At 39.4% G+C, this 25,282-nt stretch overlaps 1 protein-coding gene across 1 annotated transcript in view; it reads left to right on the top strand.

Annotated features, from left to right (window-relative positions):
- The window catches only part of BCO1 (beta-carotene oxygenase 1), a 433,849-nt gene that overhangs the window by 317,446 nt on the left and 91,121 nt on the right, over window positions 1-25,282 (top strand). The window lies entirely within an intron of this gene.

The raw sequence follows: 25,282 nt of genomic DNA, 5'->3' as shown, positions 1-25,282 counted from the left end.
AAGATGACGTTGGCTGTCAGCTTTATACTCCTGGCGCTCTGACGTCAGGGAGCATGGTTGAACAGCCGACGCCGGACCCAGACTTTGGGATTCTGGCCGACCGAGGGCTGCCTGCCAGCAGGGGAGAACCCTACAGTCATGACTGCAACAGTGAAAACACTCGAACATCTACATTTATGGTAGGTGTACACAACTGTACTTTGCGCAGCCTGTCCACTCTACCTCCATGGCATCTTCCTCAGATCCCAAACCTCCTGACCCAGAGGGAAGGGGAATTCATGCATCCCCAATTGCAGACACTCAGTTTGGCAGCTTGACTTATTCCCTAACCCCGAACCAATCTGCCAACCTCAGTAAACAGGTTCTGGGTGTTATCCATGAGGCCAGACATGATAGCACCAGAAAGTCTTATGCTGATAAATGGAAAAGGTTCTGCACCTGGATCCAGGCTAAGGGAGCCAGTATGGCACAGCCCTTCCTCTCATCCTGAATTACTTAGCTGACCTACTACACAGTGGCCTCTCTTTCTCCTCTATAAAAATTCATACCTCTGCTATTTCTGCTCACTTTCCCACTGAGCAGCCCCTTTTCTCACATGCTTTGATCAAACCGTTCCTAAGAGGAGCTACGCAACTTGAGGCCACCCAGAAGGGCACCAACACCAACTTGGGACCTTAACTTTCTATTGGAAAAGCTAACCCTTCCCCCTTTCAAATCAGCTGCTTCTGAAGAGCTAAAATTTCTCTCCTGGAAGACAACATTCCTTCTGGCCATCACTTCAGCCAGAAGAGTCTCTGAGCTGCAAGCACTCATGGCTGTGGAACCCTTCATCATCTTCCATGTAGACAGGGTATCCCTCAAAGCTAACCCATCTTTCATGCCCAAGGTGGTGTCTAGTGTGGCTCTCAACCAATCCATTAATTTGCCCACCTTTTTTCCTAATCCCCAGAACAAGGGAGAAAGGATGCTTCACTCTCTAGATGTGCACAGACAGCTCAGATTCTATCTAGACAAGACAAAATCCATCAGAAAGTCTGATCAATTGATGGTTAGCTTTGCTACAGGGGCAGAAGGCAAAGCAATCTCCAAACAAGCCATTTCCAAATGAATAGCACACTGCATCCATTTCTGCTACAAACGGCATGGAAAGCCTCTCCCCAAGGGGGTCAGGACACACTTCACCAGAGCAGCCTCAGCCTCTGCAGCTTTCCTCAGAGAGTCCTCACCAGGGACATTCTGGAGGCTACCACCTGGACATCTGTTCACACTTTTACCAAGCATTACCACCTGCCTCTCTTCTCCAAATCCAGGGCAGGGTTTGCCTCTGCAGTCTTACAGGGCATCTTAACCAGCCTCTAGTTTCCTTGACTGCCTCCACCCTTTTCCTCAGCTTTGGGAATCAACCCAAATGTGATGACTGCAACAGTGAAACATGAAGAACATAGTACAGTTGTGTGCACTTACCAGAAATGTAGATGTTTGAGTGTATTCACTGTTGCAGTCCTAGTTTCCCTCCCTCCACCCCCCTTTCTTCTCTTTCCCCTTTTATTGCCATTCTAACTTGTTCTCCTTTCCTTACAGGGGATATTTTGGTATTTATTTTCCACTGGTGGGGTTCTTCCACCAGAACCTGGCCCCCTACTTGGGGGCTCCTGACAGGTTAGAGCAAGAAAAGCTGATGTAATGGCATCAGCTGCCTTACTTCATACTACTGACATCAGTTCTCAAGCGACAGCAACCGACGCAGAAATACTAAGTCTCTGCTATTCGGGCCGGCCGAGAACTACCCTGGCAGGGATAACCCAAATGTGATGACTGCAACAGTGAATACACTTGAACATCTACATTTATGGTAAGTGTATACAACTGTACTTTCCTGGGCCTTTACATCTCAGATGACCTCTCCTGGACTGTTAATACCAACCATATAATCAAGAAGGCTCAACAGAGGCTTCACCTCCTGAGAAAGCTCAAAAAGGCCAGGCTCCCACGGTCTGCTCTTACCACTTTTTACAGGGGAGCTATTGAGAGCATCCTCACTAGTAACTTCATAGCATGGTTCGACAACTGCACAGTTGCCGAGAAGAAGAAACTACAGAGGGTGGTGAGGGTGGTTGAGAAAATCTTGGGCATAAACCTCTTTTCTATTCAGGAGCTTTTCTTTACAAGAGCAAGAAAGAGAACATACAGAATACTAGCTGATCCGAACCATCCGGCCCACAACTGGTTCTCACAACTTGCATCTGGAAGGAGGTACCGCAGCTTCTGCTGTACGGCTACCAGATTCCGGAACAGTTTGCATCCTACAGCTTTGAGACTTATTAACTCAGACACCAACCATAATACCTGATGCATTGAAGCCTCTTTTTTCATTTAGTCCTGCTGCTATGAGCAATTACCACCAGTATTACTATTATGCAGTATGATGGCTATACTGAGTCATGTCTAACCAAGTGCAATACGGTAACTAAACAGCTGCTATGCAGTAGTCTCTATTCTGTCTTAACAATGAAGGTGTTTGGTGGTGGGTATTTATTATTTATCATTGGATAATAGGTACTGAGTGTGTTTATGTAATGTGAACTACCTCTTGCATGTCATACATGTTGTTTTTACTTTATGTTATTCTCTAATACTGCTGTATCTATATTATTTGCACTGCATTTCTTTTTTTTTTTTTTTTTTGCTGCCATGTGCAATTTCGTTTAGGCTGCACTTGTGTGGTCCTAAATAAAAATAAAGTTTCTTTGAATCTTGAATGTGGACTTTATTTTGATGGGGGAATGCCACCTTTCATTCACCTTGTCTGTTGCATTACTAGATATTTCCCAGTACCCACTATACTCCTGCCACTGGCATTACATCATAAATTATCTCTCTTCCAGTAGCCCAGTTTTTCCTGCTCATTGTACTTATGTCTTGGCAGAAGTCCATCTCACCTTGATACAGATTTAGCCTACAGGATGCACAGCTTAACAGTGTATCACACAAAGGGCATGCATCAGGGTGCTATTGCAAGGGGCTTTGATAGCCTGAAATAACCACGATCTTGCTTCAAATCAAAGACTGCATTAAAATAAATTTGACATTGAACCTTTGGATCTAGAAGAAGATTTTGAAAACTGGCATTGCATGTTTCGGAAAGTGAAATGCTAACCAGTCTGTGACTTAGATTATGTATATCCAAGTTACTGCAGTTACATAGCGTGTATGAAAGTTATTTTTATTTATTTATTTTGTTTGTTGACATTCTGTTTACACACACAATTAACTGATTGTGAAACAAAATAAATTAATACTGAAAATCGGTTTATATCATGTAGCTACAGCTCTGAATAGTACCTTCTAGCATTAGTCCGTAATTGACTAAATGTACTATGTGTGTGTGTGTCTAAGACAGTAAAAAAAGTACACAGTAATATTATACAGATTAGAATGTTGAGGCCTACCACTCGATTCAAGCAGAATGTAAGCATCACCTTTGTTCTTCTTTTACCCCAATTTATACTTGATAAACTAATTACGATATTTATCTTAACTTCACCTAATCAGCCTGCTAACATGAATCCAGGGTATCAGCCTGCACCACCAGAGATCTGAAAAACAGCAGACTTGGCTGAAGAAGGTAGGCTTGAGGGGTCAACAGCCCGTTTGCTTCTGTGGGGGAGGGAAGGGGACTGGTTGCTTTTGTATCATTCTATTTTGAAGACAGCATATCATATAGTAGCCATGGAAATCAGCAGACTACTTGTGTTGTGGATGTGCATGTTAAGGGTGCAGCGTTTTCATATTCTACCACTCCCTGGTAATTACTGAACAGAATAAAACATAGAACGTTGACAGTTCCAGTGGCTTGAGACAAAACTCACCAAAAAAACGGCAATTCAGCAGCTAAAAAGTGTATACGAAAGCCAGTGGAACAAATGAAACAAATGCCTTCAAAAACCAGCGATATCCACAGCCAAACTCTCAGCAGTTGAATAAACTTTTTTGAAAGCCAGTGGAACAGATAAAACAAATAAAACATATGTCTTCAAAAAACAACGGAATCCTCAGCCAAACTGTAATTTTATTGAACGAAACACAGAATAATCCAAAAGGTTAAGCGCTTTCACTTGGTAAATGGCAAGCTTCTTCAGAACAAGTTGAAACAAACCTCTCAGCACTTAAATTAACTTTTTGGCGCCAAAATTCAAAATACACAATGCTTCAAATTAAAGGTGTATGACACCTAAAAATTACACATAGTGCAAAACCTATTATTATAAAAATCCTATCTATGCTAATCACAATGTGAACAAATACAATGTGTAATATATAATAAAAAATATAAATCTAAGCCTTAAAAATATTTTAGTATTAAATATTTATATGTATACTGCCTGGGTAATACAGAACAAATTATTACATGTCCATCTAAACTGTCCTACAAAAATTATAAGAATCTAAACAATACAGTATACAATGACCAAAATATATATCTTGTCCTAAATCTACCTGTCTATAAAAATATTGTAACAAAATTGTATCAATATGATGTGAATATATATAAATATAAATATGAATGAATATAAAATTTGGTATGCCTGTTTGTGTCTTATAGTCAAATTAACTGTTGCATATGCCACTAAACCCAAATTCAACCCATGGCTAGCAAAGGTTTAATAGAAATAACGTCACTGAGTCCTGGTGGGGTTGAAGCATCCCGTAAAACCTGCCACCAATACTCTTTGTATGATAACAGGCCCTTGAAGCCCCCCCCCCCCCATGTCAAGTTGAACACTGTCAATAATAGCAAACTTGAAACAGTGCCTGTCTCCACATTTTTTAATATGTCTAAAAAGAGCATTCCTTTCATCTTTTGTCCTGATACTATATAAATGAGAATATATCCGTTTATTAAATTTCCTCTCAGTTTTTCCTATATAACATCCTGAGCATGCCATGCATTTAGCCATATATACAATCATCTTAGTGCAACAATTACCTTGTTTGAATATTATTTTTGTACTATTTATATTTTCCAATGTTATACTTTTTTTTCTGACGAATGTGACTGCACTGTTTACAACTACCACATTTTTTTAGTATAAGAGTCGTAAGATATTGGTTTTAAATTCCTTTTCTATAAATATTTCTTTATGTTGTACCACATCTTATACACAAATCTGGGTCCAGTCCCTAAAATACTAACTAATTCCTCATCAATGGCAATAATATTCCAATTGGTAGTCAAGATGTTCTTAACTTTACCTATATATGGTCCATATTCCAACACACAATATTTCCCATATGATGGACTATCTTCTAGGGAATGTACTGGTGGATCATCAGTCAGCCCTGATGCATAATCTAAACACAACAATGGTTTATATTTAAATGTCCATCCTTGAATAGTTTGCTGACTAACCCTAGCCATCATCGTGTCATCATATCCTCTTTCCTGGAACATAGTCGTGATATGTGCCACTTCATCTATCATGTCTTTGTATACAGAAGTCATTTGGATGGCACGTATAATCTGTCCTTTATAAATGTTGATAAACCTGTTCCTGGGATGATAACTGGAAAATTCTAAATAACTGTTGGAAAAGGTATTTTTTCTATAAATTCTTGACTTAAACCCAGATCCCATTTTAGAAACACGTGTCTAAGTAGGGTACACCAAAATCATTACTATACGAAGTGAATTTTAAATAGTTGCTACTCTGATTGAGATATATTATGAACTGGTCCAACCTATCCGAACTCCCTTCCCATAATATATATATATATATATATATATATATATATATATATATATATCTCATCTAAATAACGTGAATAATATTTAATATATTGCATAAACTGGCTCTTAAACACCTTAGTCTCTTCCCAGTCTAACATAACCAGGTTAGCGAAGATGGGAGCACGTGCTGCTCCCATAGCAATGCCCCTGGTTTGTCTAAAGCATTCACCCTCGAATTGAATGTAATTATGTTCTAGGACAATTGACATCATGTACATTAATAAGCATGCTTTGTCCCATTCAAGGTCTGCATATTTATGTATGCTGTTAGCAAATGCCTCTCATCCATCAATTTTAGGGATATAAGAGAAAAGGTCTACAATATATATGGTTACAAATAACAAATTGTTACTTCTCAGATATGTAGGATATTTCTTCAAAAATTCCCATGAATCTTTCATCATATGTGGAATTTTGTTGTAAATATGTTTCAAGTGAAATTCAATAACTGAACCCATAGGGAAGGTTTTGGAATAACTACCCGAAATAATAGGTCTAAATGGGGGGTCTTTTGTATCTTTATGGACTTTAGGGATTCCCACTATAGAAGCTAACTTGGGATGTTCCACTTTTATAAAATTATAAGTGTCTATAGTGATTCTGTTATCTAACAGGAATTCTTCTATATGTAAGTCAATCCTGTTGTAAGCAATATTAATCTCATTCAAAGATTCAATTTCATAATTTCCCGACATGTGTAATAAATCATATATTTTTTGAAGAATAAACCATACTGTCAGAAAAGACAATATCACCCCTTTGTCATGTTTCTTTATTCTAATGCTGTCATCATTTCTTAAGTCAGTAAGGACTTTTTGTTCTTCCAAGGATAAATTGTAATTAATCTTTTTACCACCAGTGTGATTTTGTAGTCTATATACTTATTGTGTTACGGATTTGTCATAAATTGAAATAATCGGATGCATTAGGGGGCACATACGTGCTCTTCTTTTTTAACCCTTTGCACTTTTAGTCTTGCTTACTAGAATCCTTTCTAGAATATTTGAACATGACACTTAAATTAAGTTTTCTTGTATATCTTTTTATTTCACTGATGCAGTCAACAAGTCTAAATTTAGTAGTGGGGATGAATTCCATCCCTTTAGAAAATAAATCAAAGTGTACCGTTTGTAATGGGTGCCCAGTGTAGTTGTAAATCTTAAAATTCTTATAATTGTATACTGCACCTTCCTGTGTAATCTTTGCTTTATTGTTATTAGACAAATCCTTGTTGTTCATCTGTAAGACCATTCGTGCTTGTTTACTAAAATTCTCTTGTACTTGACATTCCAGTACTGTACCTAATAATGTTCATCGTGTTACCCTGCTGCAGTCATCACACTTGGGTTATCGTCTTTCTTGCCGCGCGGTGCCCGAAACAGAAGCAGTTCGCAAGTGCCGGTCAGCCAACACCTGAGATTTTCGAATCGAATTTCAGTCTGAAGTCTTCAAAGCCAAGTACCCCATTGGGGAACCTTTTCTTGCCTCAGTCCGATGTCAGAAAAAGTTAACAATTGCATTTCTTGTGGGAAGCAAATACCTCATAAGGACTTTCATTCTTATTGTATACCTTGCCTAGGCCCAGACCACGATGTCACTGGTTGTCGGTTTTGTGCTAGGTTCAATAAGCGAACTATAAAGTGACGCTTTGATTTCGCACGACACTACTTCGGTAGGAAATTTAATTACACTATGCCGTCGGAGCAACCGACTACCGGCTTGCATAAAAAACGCAAAGATAAAGACAGCCTAGATCTAAGCCAGACTCCAAGGCCTCGGCTGGGCTGGCCGCCGGTTCTCCTGTTTTCAGTGAGGCGCCTACACAGCCCCTGGCGACCGCAGAATTGGAACCCCAGACCGCTTTGGATTCTCAAGCAGAGAGTTTTAGGCCGAGACAGCCATTTTCTTTAGGCCCTACCGACAACATTGCAGAAGGAGAAGCCGGTGCTACGGAAACACTTTCGGTTACAGAAGGTGTCTTCAGACTGACTACTCTCACCATAAAATCTTATGCTAAGCTTAAGACTCCTCTAAAACCGAAAAAGACTGCACATCAGTCTCCAGTTCAAAGCCCCATGCCTAAGAAACATATGCTTAAAATGGTTGAAGATTTGATTTCTTTAATCAGGGGTTCCCAACCCCCCCCCCAGACAAAAGGCCTAGACAAGAGGAGGATTCTGCCTCCTCTGATCTAGTGTCTATTTCCTCAGGCTCCTCTGAGGAACAGGATTACTCCTTTCTCCCTTATGAAGATTCTGATGCTGAAGATTCCATTCCCTCAGCTTCTCCCCCTGAAGACTATTCCTTTGGGGAAACCTTACATACCATGAGGGAACATTTCCACTGGGAAGGTCAGGACTACTCCGACTCAAAGAAAAGGCTCCAAGAGTTTCTTTTACTCCCCCAGCACAGACCACTTGCTATCCCTCCAGTTTTAGACATTGTGGATGATGTTTACTTAGAATCTAGTCTAAATCCAGATTCTCTGCCTCCTGCTCCATCCAAACCAGATAGATATTATAGAGTGCCTGACTCACACAAATTCCTTTACAAAAGCCCTGTTGCTGACCCAGAGACAATCTCCCAGGTTCCCAAAGGGTCTAAGGCATCTATGGCTAAAAATCCTGTACCCTCTGAAAGGGACTCCAGAGCACTAGATAGGTGGGGGAAGAAGGTTTACAACTCTGCTACTCTAGCTATGAGAGCACTAAATTGTCAACTTCACATGCTGAAATACCAGCAATTCCTAATGTCTCAAATAAAACAAAAGATGAGCATGCACCCTCAACAGTCTGAATTCAAGGAAATGCAGGATCTGTTGCATGCAGCTGAACATTTGGCTGCATGGCAAATCACCTAAGCAACCAGCCAGCCCCTCTTTCACAAGTTGTTATGGATGTCATTCTGGAGGCCAGGAGGCCCAGCACCAGGAAAGCCTACTCAGACAAATGGAAAAGATTTTGCTCCTGGAACTAAGCTAAAGGCCAAAATACCCTTCAGCCGGACATGCCTCAGATTCTACAATATTTAACTGAGATGTTACACAAAGGACTTTCTTTTTCATCTATTAAAATCTACGCCTCCGCTATTTCAGCTCACTACAACACGGATCCTCCCTTATTTTCACATCCACTTCTAAGGCAGTATCTCAGAGGGGCAAAAAACATTAGGCCTCCCAGGAGAGCGCCAACACCAACTTGGGACCTAAATTTTGTTCTGGAAAAACTTACACTGCCACCTTTTGAGCCAGCTTTCTCAGCTGACTTAAAGTTTATATCATGGAAGACTGCCCTGCTGCTAGCAATTACTTCAGTCAGAAGAGTCTCAGAGCTACAGGCACTAATGGCAGTAGAGCCTTTCCTCATTTTTCATCAAGACAGAGTTTCTCTACGAACTAACCCCTCCTTTATGCCAAAGTTGGTATCCAGTGTGGCTCTAAATCAAACCATCCACTTACCCACCTTCTTTCCAAATCCACAGAACAAAGGAGAAAGACCCCTGCATTCCTTGGACATGCACAGGCAACTACGTTACTACTTGGATAAAACTAAGGCTTTCAGAAAATCTGACCAACTTTTTGTATCCTATGCTACAGCATCACAAGGAAAGGCTATCTCAAAACAGACCATTTCCAAATGGATAGGACATTGCATACGTTTTTGCTACACCCATCATGGAAAACCAGTTCCTGCTAGCATAAGGCCCCACTCCACCAGGGCAGCAGCTACATCTACAGCCTTCCTCAGGGGGGTGCCAACCAAGGATATTCTGGAAGCTGCAACTTGGAGTTCAGTACACACCTTCATCAAACACTATCACTTACCACTTTACTCTAAGACTAGAGCTGGCTTCTCCACTGCAGTTTTGCAGGGCCTTCTAGCCTCCTCTAACCCTGTTTGACTCCACCTCCCATCCTTAGCTTTGGGATTCTACCCAAGTGTGATGACTGCAACAGGGTAACATGATGAACATAGTACAATTTTATACCTACCATAAATGTAGATGTTCGAGTGTATACCCTGCTGCAGTTCAGGTTACCCTCCCTGCATCCGCTCTGACCTAACTAAAACCTTTCAATACCTTAAAATCTGATACAACATTTGTGGTATATTTCCTTATAGCTGGAGGGATGGTTTGTTTGTGCTAAGCTTTTATTATTGGTACTATCTACTGACCATCTTTTGGAGGAGGCACCTGACATCTGGGGCAAGAAAAAATGGCGTTGGATGCCTCTTATATACCTCTGGTGCACTGACGTCAGGGAAGAAGCGACAGCAACCGACGCCGGACCAAGACTTTGGAATTCAGGCCGACTGCTGGACCACCTGACGACAGGATAACCCAAGTGTGATGACTGCAGCAGGGTATACACTCGAACATCTACATTTATGGTAGGTACAAAACTGTACTTTCCTATTGTTGTCTTCTCCAGTTCCCTACCCATTTCCAGTCTCTTTGTCTTCTCCTGTTCTCTATGTGAAAAGAATTATAGTCTTCATTGTTCCTTTGATGCCCATACGAATAATGAACATTGTCAAATTCTTCACTTGAAACTTTTTTAGAATATTTATAATCCACTTTATATTTGTCCCATATATATATGCCCTTCCCTTCTTATATTGTTCCAAGTCTCTACAAAACTTCTTATTTTTACGAAAATATATTTGTTTGGTAGCATTGTCAGCTACATTAAACTGTTTAACATACAGTTTTTCCCATTGCGGGAACACTAAATCATTCCTGATAATCTCATTCAATTCCTCCACTTCCTGCATAAGTCTCACTAATTTCTCATCGTTATATTTAATTAACATTTGCATATATTTAAAACCACATTGATCAAAAAATGTGTTAAACTGTTGTATAGTGTTGTCAGTCAAATCAATTCCCATAGGGCATTTAAAAAATCTAAGTCCCATAGGGGCTATATTATGTTCCATACATTTGTTAAAATATGCATTGTCTAATTTAATATTGTTAATATTGTTCAATTTCTTACCCAGGCCATATATAATGTCATTTAATGTTTCTTTAGGAACCAAAGAATTAACATGGTCTACTACTGGGTTATTGTTGTCAAATACACAGTTTCTGTCCAAAAATGTTTTCAAAAGGTGGTTGGAATTACCACCTTCTCTGTTAGTCATATTTGTGGACTCCACAACAATCCTTCATTACCAACACTTGGTTCTTGGTGTATATAGGTCTTTTGGGACATCACCTTCTTTGGTTTAGTACCCACACGCTTCGCTTCCAAATCCAGGTCCGCAAAGGACCAGTCAAAGGTGAAGTTCGATATACCCAGCTTGGTACTGTTCTTTTTATTGATTGAATGACAAGTAGCTGGTAAATCTATCAATTTCGAACAGTCATTACCATTCCCCTGGCCGTTTGGTATACCTGGTGAATGTGTGGTACTGTTAGAATTATTGAAATTGTCCAAACTGTTGTTGGACATCCTCAAGTCCCTATAATGTGTTGCACCATTAGTTTCAACTTCAAGAGCTACAGAAACAGGTGCAACATTGTTGAAACCTTTGTTAGTATTACCACTGGCTGTGACAAAATTGCCAAATCTAGTTAACAAATCAGAAAGTCTGCTTACTTCTCCCCGCAACTCTGTTAGCTCTGCCTGAACTTAAGCCAAATCACCACTTTGCATACTGGGGAGAGTGCCTGGATTATCGTCTTGATCAGACTCCATGGGCAAAACCTGAAGGAACCAGCACAAACAATGTTCCAAGCAACTACTGAACAGAATAAAGCATAGAACGTTGACAATCCCAGTGTCTTGAGATGAAACTCACCAAAAAAACGGCAATTCAGTAGCTAAAAAGTGTATACGAAAGCCAGTGGAACAAATGAAACAAATGCCTTCAAAAACCAGCAATATCCACAGCCAAACTCTCAGCAGTTGAATAAACTTTTTTGAAAGCCAGTGGAACAGATAAAACAAATAAAACAAATGTCTTCAAAAACCAACGGAATCCTCAGCCAAACTGTAATTTTATTGAACGAAACACAGAATAATCCAAAAGCGCTTTCACTTGCTAAATGGCAAGCTTCTTCAGAACAAGTTGAAACAAACCTCTCAGCACTTAAATAAACTTTTTGGCGCCAAAATTCAAAATATACAATGCTTCATATTAAAGGTATAGGACACCTAAAAATTACACATAGTGCAAAACCTATTATTATAAAAATCCTATCTATGCTAATCACAATGTGAACAAATACAATGTGTAATATACAATAAAAAATATAAATTTAAGCCTTAAAAATATTTTAGTATTAAATATTTATATGTATACTGCCTGGGTAATGCAGAACAAATTGTTACATGTCCGTCCAAACTGTCCTACAAAAACTATAAGAATCTATACAATATACAATGACCAAATATATTTACTGGATGCTTCAACCCCACGAGGACTCAATGACGTTATTTCTATTAAACTTTTGCTAGCCATGGGTTGAATTTTGGTTTAATGGCATATGCAACAGTTAATTTGTGACTATAAGACACAAACAGGCATACCAAATTTTATAATCATTCATACTTATATTTATATATATATGCACATCATATTGATGGTACAATTTTGTTACAATATTTTTATAGACAGGTAGATTTAGGGCAAGATATATATTTTGGTAATTGTATATTGTATTGTTGTTTAGATTCTTATAGTTTTTGTAGGACAGTTTGGGCGGACATGTAATAATTTGTTCTGTATTACCCAGGCAGTATACATATAAATATTTAATACTAAAATATTTTTAAGGCTTAAATTTATATTTTTTATTATATATTACACATTGTATTTGTTCACATTGTGATTAGCATAGATAGGATTTTTGTAATAATAGGTTTTGCACTGTGTGTAATTTTTAGGTGTCATATACCTTTAATATGAAGCATTGTGTATTTTGAATTTTGGCGCCAAAAAGTTTATTTAAGTGCTGAGAGGTTTGTTTCAACTTGTTCTGAAGAAGCTTGCCATTTAGCAAGTGAAAGCGCTTAACCTTTTGGATTATTCTGTTTCGTTCAATAAAATTACAGTTTGGCTGAGGATTCTGTTGTTTTTTGAAGACATTTGTTTTATTTGTTTTATCTGTTCCACTGGCTTTCAAAAAAGTTTATTCAACTGCTGAGAGTTTGGCTGTGGATATCGCTGGTTGTTGAAGGCATCTGTTTCATTTGTTCCACTGGCTTTCGTATACACTTTTTAGCTGCTGAATTGCCGTTTTTTTGGTGAGTTTTGTCTCAAGACATTGGGACTGTCAACGTTCTATGTTTTATTCTGTTCAGTAGTTGCTTGGAACGTTGTTTGTGCTGACTCCCTGGTAATTGGAAGGGCAATTCAGAAAAACAGCATGCTGAGCCACAGTATGATGCCTTTCCCACTAGTAGATGGAGCAGTCTTAATCCTAATAGTCTGCAAGGCTTTTTTTTACCTTGAAACAGATACCTGACAAATAATGCAAAATGTCACGGTCATGTCCTGACAAAACCACAATACATCGAGAACAGAGTTAACCATATAGCATAGAAAAGGTTGGGAAAAACCAACAGTAAATAGAAAGAAAATTAAAGGCTGTATAGGTTTATAGGAGATTATTTTTATAGGCTAAAGGCTGTAGTAGGCCTTTTAACCTAAACATGTTTTCCAGTATGTAAATGACAAGATACGTTACCCAGGGAAGTATAGCAGGATTTAGGACACCAAGCATTTACAGGCTGCCTTTGGCCAAGAGGGAAATAGGTGCTAGTGTAGGGGTAAATTGCTGATTCCTCATCCATTGGTCCAGGTTGCATTTGATTAGGAAGAGGGATGAACTCTACTTCACATGGATGGGAAGCCTGTTCTAGAGGAGTTGTAATCTCTGAGACACATACCTGTCCCTCCATGTTCTGTTTATGTTGTAAATAAGGTTAAGGTCTTCCAAGCCAGTATTTCTAAGCTGTTAGACTTGAGGATATGTAGCAAGTCTAGCAGTACTGCATCTGATGATGTCTTGCAAGTCAGGCGTAGACCACCTCTCTGTAGTCCTTATTCCATGTGGTTTACACCTTGTGTTCTTTTTGTGAGGAAATTCTGGGGATGATCCATTTGTTGTACATGCCTGGTCAGGTACCTTCCAAGTGGAGCACTGGACTCAATGATAGGCCTAATGAGGACAGAGTACAGCAGGACAATGACACATTTGGACCAGAGTGCCATACCCTTGCAGATAAGTTGCACACTATAGAATTATTTCCTTTCCAACAGTAGACATACAATGGTCAAAGGCCAAGTCACTGCCCGCATATGGTGTCAAACCCCTAACCACTGAGTCTACTCTTAGGGGTGTATTGTCTATGCAATTGTCAGGAGTGGCAGTCTTTCCAAAGGATACTGTTATACATTTTTTGCATTCATTATTAGACCTTGGCTCTGGCACCAGTTAGTAGTTTGCAACAAGCCTTCCAGGAGGATATAGTGGCTTTCTGGGATTCTGTGATTGTGCAAAGATTGCAGTCATCTGCAAACTTGGTCAACAAGAGGCCTCTGACATTACCTTTAACTTCTGCAAAGTAGATGCCAAATAGAAGCAGTCCCAGTACCGAGCCCCTGAGGTACTCCACTAGTGACTATATTTTTTATGGATGTAGCCCCCTTACCTGACTTCCTGTGTACTATCTGTGAGCCAGCTGGCTAAGCAACTGATGACATAGGAGTTTACTCACAATTTATGAGCACATACTAGGAAAAAGTGTCAGTACAAAATAAAAGTTGAAGGTAATGCAAACTGCTTTTTTTATGTCTGTGTAAAAACCTGCATAAACTATTTTTTTGTTGGGTAGCAGTTCCTAGATATTGTGGCAGTACCAAAAACCTTGTCCACAGAGAGCCGTGAGTGAGATGTAAATAAACTGGGTCAAACAATTTCCAGAAGAAAATAAGGTGAACAATCTAGCTGTAGGGAAGTCTTCCGTAATAGGAATGAGATATAGCAGTAGATAAGCCTTACATAGTAGGAATGAGATATAGCAGTAGATAAGCCTTCCATAGTAGGAATGAGATATAGCAGTAGATAAGCCTTCCATAGTAGGAATGAGATATAGCAGTAGATAAGCCTTCCATAGTAGGAATGAGATATAGCAATAGATAAGCCTTCCATAGTAGGAATGAGATATAGCAATAGATAAGCCTTCCATAGTAGGAATGAGATATAGCAGTAGATGAGCCTTCCATAGTAGGAATGAGATATAGCAGTAGATAAGCCTTCCATAGTAGGAATGAGATATAGCAGTAAATAAGCCTTCCATAGTAGGAATGAGATAAAGCAGTAGACCCCAAAAGTACCTCACCAAGAGGATCAAAGGGCTCAAACAGATGCCATATGCTGCCCGGTTAAAGAAACTCCAGCTCTACTCAGTGGCATACCGCCTGTTCAGAGGCGATCTGTGCCTGACGTATAAAGCCATGTCCAACCCGGAATTAATGGACATGCTGCACCTCAGAAAATCCAAATCCCATCGAGCTACACGCTTGAGAGACTTGAACCTCAGCACTGAAATAAATAGGATATGCTGGAGGGACAGATTCATAACCCAGAGGCTCCCTTCACTCTGGAATAAAATCCCAGTCCAGGTTAGGCAGAGTCCCTCATTGACTCTCTTCAAGAGGAATCTTGATGAGTGGATGGGAGATCGTAGGTTTACCCCGGGTATCACTTCTGTGTCACTGTTAGACAGAGGCACAGTATACTAACCTTGAAAAAGGGCATAGCAAAATAAATTTAAAATGGGTGGCGAAAGCCAAACACATTCTGGCTAGGCTTATAAATGCCCTAGGGCAGATAGCCTAGTATGAACCTATGAACCTATAAGCCTTCCACAGCAGGAATGAGATATAGCAGTAAATAAGCCTTCCATAGTAGGAATGAGATATAGCAGTAGATAAGCCTTCCATAGCAGGAATGAGATATAGCAGTAGATAAGCCTTCCATAGTAGGAATGAGATATAGCAGTAGATAAGCCTTCCATAGTAGGAATGAGATATAGCGGTAGATAAGCCTTCCATAGTAGGAATGAGATATAGCGGTAGATAAGCCTTCCATAGCAGGAATGAGATATAGCAGTAGATAAGCCTTCCATAGCAGGAATGAGATATAGCGGTAGATAAGCCTTCCATAGCAGGAATGAGATATAGCGGTAGATAAGCCTTCCATAGTAGGAATGAGATATAGCAGTAGATAAGCCTTCCATAGCAGGAATGAGATATAGCAGTAGATAAGCCTTCCATAGCAGGAATGAGATATAGCGGTAGATAAGCCTTCCATAGCAGGAATGAGATACAGCAGTAAATAAGCCTTCCATAGTAGGAATGAGATATAGCAGTAAATAAGCCTTCCATAGTAGGAATGAGATATAGCAGTAGATAAGCCTTCCATAGTAGGAATGAGATATAGCAGTAGATAAGCCTTCCATAGCAGGAATGAGATATAGCAGTAGATAAGCCTTCCATAGTAGGAATGAGTAACAAACAGGTGAGTAAATGAGGAAGAGAAGAGGCACCTACCATCACAGTGAAGAATAAAGCTTTCAGTATCATCCACAGAAGGCTCATGTGTAGATCAGCTCCTAAAAGGGAAGGAAAAGAAAACACTAGCAAGTACCTTTAGGATTGCAGCTTGAGGAGTTGTTGATTGGGAATTTTATATGCTAGATGTCAACTAGAGCACCCTAGCTGTGTCATGTCTAAGAGACAGATTGTAGTAGTGCTTTGAACTCAGTACTAGAACCTCCTAGAGGATTAGTAGTTTCGGACTTGGTGTTCTCAAAAGGGATGCTGAGAGGATTTCAGTCCTTGAAGTGAGCAGCCATTTGAGAGTAAGTAATCATTTGTTATGGGTCACTGGTAGTAATGTAAACATCCACACTACAGACCTAAATATATATACTGCTATATTAACAATAACAGGTGGCACATCAGGTGCCTAACTTGTTTTCTCCTTTGCTTCTAGAATAGGCTCCCCTTATAAGTCAAGCAAAGCATTTCCCTGGCAACCTTTAAAAGCAGTCTGTATTACAGGATGGGTGATCACAGTTTAAAGTACAGTCAAATAAAAAGAGAGCTCTAGATGAAAGGCTTAAGTTTTTAGCTTCAAAGTTTTTTTTAGAAGCATTACTAGGCTTCTGAGTAGAGTAAGGGAGAATGAATTCCATTCATTTCAGAGATGAAAAGATTTTCCTGAAACCAGAAGTGCAAAAGGAAAGAAGGCCTGAGGGGATTCGCCCTCAAATTTACAGAGAACTGAAGGAGCGACTAATATTTAGTCAACTATTTTAACAAATTATGGAAGGAAAGTTAAGGTCCTAAATATTAGTAAGAGGTAAATATATTTCTTCTTCACAAAAATGGGAGCAGTTTGGAGGGGGGGCAAACATAACCATCATCAAGATTTTTTATTGTAGTTTGCCCGTGTGTGCTATCGCTGACTGTAATAAGAGGAATCATGTGTTCAGATGCTACAAGACAAAACTGAAGATCAAAAGTGTTTGCCTGGCATATATGCCAGAGGGAGGAGAAAACATGTGGAGTTTGGCCAGTGTATCAGAAGCAACAAATATTAGTCCCTCCCCATGAGTGATGCAACAGAGCCATCACTCCTTGGCACCTCATCATTATAAATGGTATTTAAAACTGGGGGGTAGGTGTTTCAAACTTACCATTAAGACAACTAACTATGAACTTAAGGAGGGTCTCAACTAATTCAGAAGACCATCGTAAGGACTTCAACTGTAGTAGGCAGGTTAGCAGTAACAAGCAGTTTATTAGTGAACTTATCTCCAGTAGTACTTCCTTCACTGATGCCAAGAGCATTGCTAATATCCTTACAAACTGTCTTCCAGCTTCATTCCATCCATCTTCCCTTCTGAAACCTCCATTCTCCACACACACACACACACACACACACACACACACACACACACACACACACACACACACACACCTGTCCTAAGATCTATTTGGACCATGCTGAGAAGCATAAAGTCCCACCTGGCAGACTCCCACCATCAGCTCTTCAATCTGAGTCTATCCACTAGTTATGTGGAGCCCTTGCATAGAGGTGGTCCTTCTGTTGACCCTTGGAATTACAGGCCGATTAGTCTCAACAGTATTAGTTACAAGGCTATGGAATACATTATAGCTGACCTGATAAACAGTGGTATAGTTGACCCAACATCCCTGGATACACACCATTTCATCTTTATAAAAGGCAGATCATGTCTGCTCACCCTGGTTGAATTATTTGAAAGGATTACGGAGGCCATGGATAAGCAGCTTACATTTCACACTGGTTGTCTGGACAACTGAATTTGGCCTTCATGAAAAAATATGGCTTTAGATGAAGACTGACATTCATATGGTGAGTAGACCATTGAGAGGAGAAAGATGCAAGTTGCAGATTTTTTGATTATAAATGAAGAAAGCTTTAGTTCAACACTTCAGTGGGTACTGGCAATGTGCTAGCGCCAAGAAAGAAGTTGATAAGGCAATCCAGCAAACCAATCTTGGGTTTGCCTTTAATTTCAGATCTAGCTAAGGCAGCTTGTGTCCTAAGGTTACAATTAGGTGTGCATATTAAGTTTGGTCAGTGTCTCATCAGTTGACATTTAGTTTTTTCCCGTGTGTGGCACTGATCCTGTTTTCTTGCAGAGACTGTCAGTAGTCTGTGTATATTGTTTGTATAAGGTAACTGATTCTCTGTGGGTTCTCCATATCTTTTTTGTCTTTGTTTTTTAATCTTATTTTATTTTGTCTATCACTTGCAAGTGATTTGTTTGAATGCATAATGGCTTTAAGAAGAGAATATAAGTAAAAATTGAAAAGTTTTTGGTTAATGCTTAAAGTTTAAATTGTGTAGTTCAGGGATGAGACAGCATGGCTGGGGACTATTTGTGGATAGGAAGGAAGAGGGAAGTTGTATGATGTGATAATGTCTAGAAATGAAGAAGCAGAGCTGGGAAAAACTGGATGAGCATTGTTTCAAAAATAAATGGAGTAAGAAAGATGAGTAGCAGTTGGAGCTATTTTGTAGCATGAAGAATGTGTATTCTTTGGCTTAATGTAGATAAGACAAATATGGTGGAAAAACTGTTTGGTATAAGAGGGAACATAGGGGGTAGAGCTACTTTTTATGGCTGAGCTGTAAGAATTTAAGCTTAGTGAAGGAAAAAATCATTCAATGGGCATATAAGTAGAGAAACCTGGAGACTAAAACAGGGAGTGAGGATCATGATCTGTGAAATTAATAAGGTAGGAATTAGGGATAAATCACCTGATTGGAGATAGCAGAATAATGGGGTGTGGTGTATAAAGTATAGGAGACAAGTAAGGAGGTGGGGGGTAACCTAGTGAATCCAAGAATAGCAAGGCTGAAAAGAGAGTACTTCTCACAAGTCACAATGCTATTTTTTTCTGGAAAATCTATGAGGAGCTGGAGTTCACGCACTGTCTGATATCGGCCATGGCCCATCATTTAGTGAGTGTGGATTTAAATGTTGTGAAGGAAAGTGAACCACTGTGGAGCGCAAGTTACTGTTATTAAAATAGTTAATCTAGTTAGGGCAGAGAAAGTGTCCCAAATGTTTTGTAGGAGATGGATGTGTTAGATAATCTGGAATAGTGTTTCTATTAGACTCACTGTTTTCTGTTGGTATGTATAGTTGAAACCACCCAAGCCAGAAATGCAAGTATATTATTCAGTCAGGAAATTTACAGCTATAGGAGGTAGTGGAGAAGAAAAAGTAAAAATAAAACTGAGAGGCAGTGTTAGCCAGCTCCAATCAGGAATGCCTAGGACTGCTAAAACTCAAGCCCTGTAAAATAACAGCTGCATTAGAAACATTGAGTTTTATACTGGTGATAGTAAATCTAGACATGCGTATGTCTCCGTGGGAGGGTAAGCGGTTCCCCTATTTGCAAAAGCAAACTGTTTGGTGCAATCCTATGGTATCTGAAGGGCTGAGAGGTATGCATTTCATGAAAATCTGTAATACAAATAGGAATTTGTTTTATTACACAGAGCTATTAGTTACCCGCGGTTGTGGTGCTGCGGTAGCATTGTCGCCTCACAGTAAGACGCTGTCTGGTTCGATTCTCAGCTAGAGCGTCTTCTGCATGGAGACGTGTGAATGGGCGTACCTTCGTTGAAGGTTGTGCGTCAGGCCTGGCAAGCCGGTACGTAGAAATCAACTGCCAATCATTAGCGGACCGGAGTTCCGCTGTGGCGACCCCTAACTGGGAAAAGCCAAAAGAAACAAACACAGAGCTATAAGTTATATGTTGCAAATTATACTACCAAAACAACTAATTTTAAGTTGATCAGGCTGAGCCAAGTTTTGTTGTCACATAGTTTAGTCAGTTAATGTACATGCTAGGTCAGTTAGCATATAAATACTTAAGGAGGTATTCACAGTCTAGGGCTTTGCATTTTTATAGTGGTGATTCATGAAGAGTGGCACTATATGGTTATGTAAATCCTGGGCTTTCAGGATAACTGTGGAAATGCAGAGAACCTTTTATGAACACTCCCCATCGCAAAAGCATAATATGCTTAACACATAAGCTATAGAGGGACAGCTACTATGCTGTTCAAGGGGTTTTACACGTATGATGGTGAGTTTGATTCATAGACATGAATCTATAATGCGCTTATTTAATGCAAAGTGTGTAAATAGCCCTGAACTTATGGCAGTAAGCAGCAGTTTTCAGGGAGAATATGAAGATGCAAGGGGTGACTAGCTGGTGCTTCTGCATACCTGGACACTTTACTGAAGAGGTCGCTTGGTTAAATGATTCATGTTGATGCTTTTATATACCTGGATATTTTACTGAAGGGGTCGCTTGGGGGAATGGTTCATTTTGGTGCTTGTGCATACATGGACATTTTACTGAAGGGATGGATCACTTGGGGAAATGTTTAATTTTGGTGCTTGTGCATAACTGAACATTTTACTGACGGGGTTGCTGGGGGCAAGTTTGTAGATTGCTACTCCAATATCAGAATGTGAAGCATCGCATTTAACAAGAGATGTGCATACCAGATGTTGGACTATAAATTGCAAAACCACCTCATTAGGCATGCACCACTTTACATTTCTCATTTGCATCTCATTATATTTAAGGCTTTTTGCATAAGCATAAATGGCCACTATGAATCTCTCCTTTGCTACAGTCATTTGTAGTATTGCACTTTAAGAACCAAGGAAGAGTAAAAAAAGAAGAAAAAAGGCAAAATGGCAACTGGCAAGAAAGGGTGGGAAAGTGGAATAAGAGGAACTAGCAAATAAGGAATATGCATGTAATTCAGTTGTATGTTTATACAGCATATTAGAAAGTGCTACTGCTTTAGATGGCCAGAACTATGAAAGCATAAATTACAGATGATAAAGCAAATTATTTAGGACAAGCAAATAGATCAATACAAGCTGAGCCATTTATTGTAGCTGGAAAGTTTAAAACATTAATATTGAAGCCAAAGACTGAGGTAGAGGGAAAAACAAAATGGTGTCTGTCAGGAAAAAGGGTGTGGCTGGAAAAAGTAAGCGGGACTGTCCAGGACTGCTTCTTAAGGTTGGTTAAATAATAATATGATACATGCTGTAAGTTCAGTTGAATAGGGAAGAAATACAGTTTAAATACTGCAGTTCGATACACACCATGATGGGCTGCATACAATTAATAGGTATTGCAGTACAGAATATGAAAAGGCCAGGGTGGAAGTAAAGATGACAGATGAGGTAATGATTTATAGTGAGGGAAACTAGAGTGTAAAGGAAGTAGTGAGGGAAGGGTTCATTTTATTAGACAACATTTGTAAGAGGAGAATATAAGGTACTAGTAAGAGAAAGGTTCTGTTGATTTAAAGAGTGAGAGAACAGTTTGCTGTAGTGACAAATGGGGAAGCTAAGAAATGTTACCATAAAAAAAGGATTACAGAACAGGCTAGATTTTGAGTTATGGGTGTGCACTGGTAAAAAAAAAATTTGCACTTTACAAATATTTCATAAGTACATAGCACAGTCATATATTATAGCTTAAAACAGGTAAGCATATTTCCATATAATACACTGAAGTACCATGAACATATAGCAACAATGTTGCAACACTGCAACGTTAACGGATATTCCAAGGTTATAGAGTACAGTAATGCACACTGTAGAAAGGCAGCGAGTTTTACAAGAACACAAGTTATCCCTGACAAAACTGTTTTTTCCTATATGTTTCCAGGTATTCTCCAGGTCTTTCTTTCAGATGATCCTCCAGTGAGGAACTAACTTCCTGATGTAGCCCTTGTGATCTGGCTTATTGCTGTGAGAATGTTTCCACAGTCTGTACATTCTAAAAATATATTTAAAGGTGCATGCATATTTTCCATAACCAATATATTACAGTGGGAGCGCTACAGAATCCTGAAAGCCCAAAATCCTGAAGCCCAAACTATTGAAAGTTCAAAATACTGAAAACTCAAAATACTGAAAACACACAGGATACCAACACTTACTAAACTCCAGCACAAGTACATACAGAAACAAATAAAACACAAACCATATTACTCTTCTCCAAGTATAAGAAGTGGGGCAACCTCCCCTGCATCCCCCACACCCTCTGCTACTTAAATATATCAACTCCGAGATTGCACTTAGTGTAGTGAAGTGCAGTTTCAGAGTTGCTATATTTAAGTAGCAGGTGGTCTGGGGGGGGCACAGCCCCCCCACATGGGGGGTGCAGGGGAGCTTGCCCACCTACGTATAGTTGAAGGGTTATATGTTTTATGGTTTAACTAATTTTCTTTCTTTTCCAGATATGGAAGGTATTATGTTGTCTAGGTAGCCCTGACGGACGGTGGCTGTACCATGGTACTAGAACTGAAGGAAGGGATTGTGAGGCCTACAATGTGTGAATGGGAGAAGGAACATACATTGAGTGCAATTAGAAAATGGGCAGAACACAAAACACTGTACCTGAATGCAAAACACACATTTTCCAACAGTGTATTAATATGTAAGGTGAGCACTGGAAAAAGTCCATGATTTCATGGCAGCATATTAAGCCAGCATGAAACACAAAAAATAGACAGTTGCTATATTGTTTTTGCTCATTAACATAAATGTTTAGCAAGCTTAAGTCAAAAAGAATAAAATAAACAAAACTGAAAAAAGCAGAAAAATAACAAAAGTAACTGCAATAGCAGTTACAAGGAGATACTGCTTTACTTCATTCTCACTATCCACAGCACTTAAAAAGGCACAGTAAGTGTAGGAACATAAATAAAACTAATGTAGTTAATGACATTAGAAGTGCGTGTGTGTGTGTTTGTGTGTGTGTGGGTGTATACACACACACACACACACATATATATATATATATATATATATATATATATATATATATAAAAATAATGTATAGTAAAATAATTTTGAATGTGTGTGTTTGTGTATACACATTAAATGTCTAAATGATGTATGTTATGCCTAAATGATGTATGTTGTTGTTGTGTCTTTCGGCTTTTCCTGGTTAGGGGTCGCCACAGCGGAACTCCGGTCCGCTAATGATTGGCAGTAGATTTTTAAATGCCGAGTTGCCAGCCCTGACGTACAACCTTCAAGGAAGGTACGCCCATTCACGCATGTCGCCACACAGAAGACCCTTTAGCTGAGAATTGAACAGAACGTCTTACTGTGAGGTGACAACGCTACCGCAGCACCACCACCGCAGTTACCTAAATGATGTATGTATGTATAATCTGGGCATAAAATAAGTCTTCCAACTGCAGTTACATATCCTACAGCACCTACGAATCATTAGGCAGAGGAACTATTTTACATCAAAAATACAAAAAAATCTGTATAATAATAATAATAATAATAATAATAATAAAACAAATGCAGACCAATTTAATAGAGGTTCCATTTTTTAATGATAATAATGCCTTCTAAAGTGGTTGTTGTAGGGGAACTAATGAACCTTTCAGGAATGGGGAGGCCCTTTTCCAGACATCCTTAGGTGGTCTGTTATTTCCCCCAATAAAGTCCACCATGTTGGGCATTACTGTTTGTGTAGAAACTTGGAGTGATATTGCAAGACTGAGATAGAAGAGTATCAGAAAAGACTGAAAGGGGTGCCTGGGAGAATAAGGGGTTACCTGGCCTTCAGTGGTCAAAAACCTGGCGTTCAGTAGTCAGAGGTCCACTGCTAGAAGGAAGAGTATAGGTAGGCCTTCTGATCCTAGCTAAAGACCTGTGGGCATCTAGCTTCAGAGTGCTGGTAAGAGCTCTACTAGAGACAAGCTGTGTGAGAAGGCAATGCTACTTTCTATGCCACTGTGCCAATGATCAGTTACTTTACACATAACCTGCCTAGACCAACAAAAAAGACACTTCTCATGTGCAATGCTGTTTGATTTTGATAAAAAGTGAGAGAAATTATAGCCAATATGTCATTCTTAACTGCGTAGCAACCCCCTTCTCCACCAAACATACATACATATAAGCATATGCCATAGAAATACCACTATTGCATTGATTTCAGCAAGTGCAATACATTGTATATTACTCCTGCTTCTCCAGATTGCTGACTATTTATCAGTTATCAATGATAGGTCCAGTTTATCCAGACATGGCCACTGCACTATCAATTGCAACAACTTTATTTAATGATTACCTCAGATGTTTAATTGTGGTTAAAAAAATAATAATGGTCACAGTAATGTATTTCAGCTTTGTTTCACCTAGGCTCACACAATAAGTGCTCCATTTCACATCATACAAATGTACACTTGTCCTCCAGTGCCAGATAAGAGATTGTTTAAATAACACGTGACAAGAGAGTCGGTTGTTTTCATCCACAGATAGCCTTACCACCACCAAGCAGTTGTAGACGCTTTATAACTATGCACACTTCAGAAGTCTGATTATGATAAAAATAATACCAGTGAAATGTACTTCAGCTTTAACAGAAACAGTAACCACACAATAAACTGTTCTGAGTTGTTTTACATAAATCGCATTAGTCCTGCAAAGCCAGAATAATTAAACTGGCAGTTATTGCAGACGTTTAAGTCTGTGAAGTGTAGTTTATGTGGTACAGGGTTTGATTCCTTTAGCCCACTTTTACCTTCTTATGACCTTGAACAAGTCGCTTATCCAGGCGGTATTGGGTAACTGGGAATTTGAGCTGGGTACCTTAATTGTCCACTGGCTGCAAGCCTAGTAACTATCTATGAACCTATAAAATAGGTTCATAGGTGTTTACTAGGCTAATGACCACAAGGGCCTTTTTAAGCCTAGCCATGCATCCCAAACCTCTGACAAGTTCTGATACCCTTGAAAAGTGTAAGCATGGGCCTGGGAGATGAATCATTTACAGGTTACCTGTTTGCATCGGAAACATAGGTGCCAAACGAGGGATGAATTTCCAGTTTTCCATCCAGTTGTCC

The sequence above is a fragment of the Protopterus annectens genome, chromosome 8.part1 (assembly GCF_019279795.1).
Source record: "Protopterus annectens isolate FY-2018-M chromosome 8.part1, PAN1.0, whole genome shotgun sequence".
Taxonomy (NCBI): Eukaryota; Metazoa; Chordata; order Ceratodontiformes; family Protopteridae; genus Protopterus; species Protopterus annectens.
The sequence above is the reverse complement of the archived record's forward strand: the minus strand, read 5'-3'. Positions and strand labels throughout refer to the sequence as shown.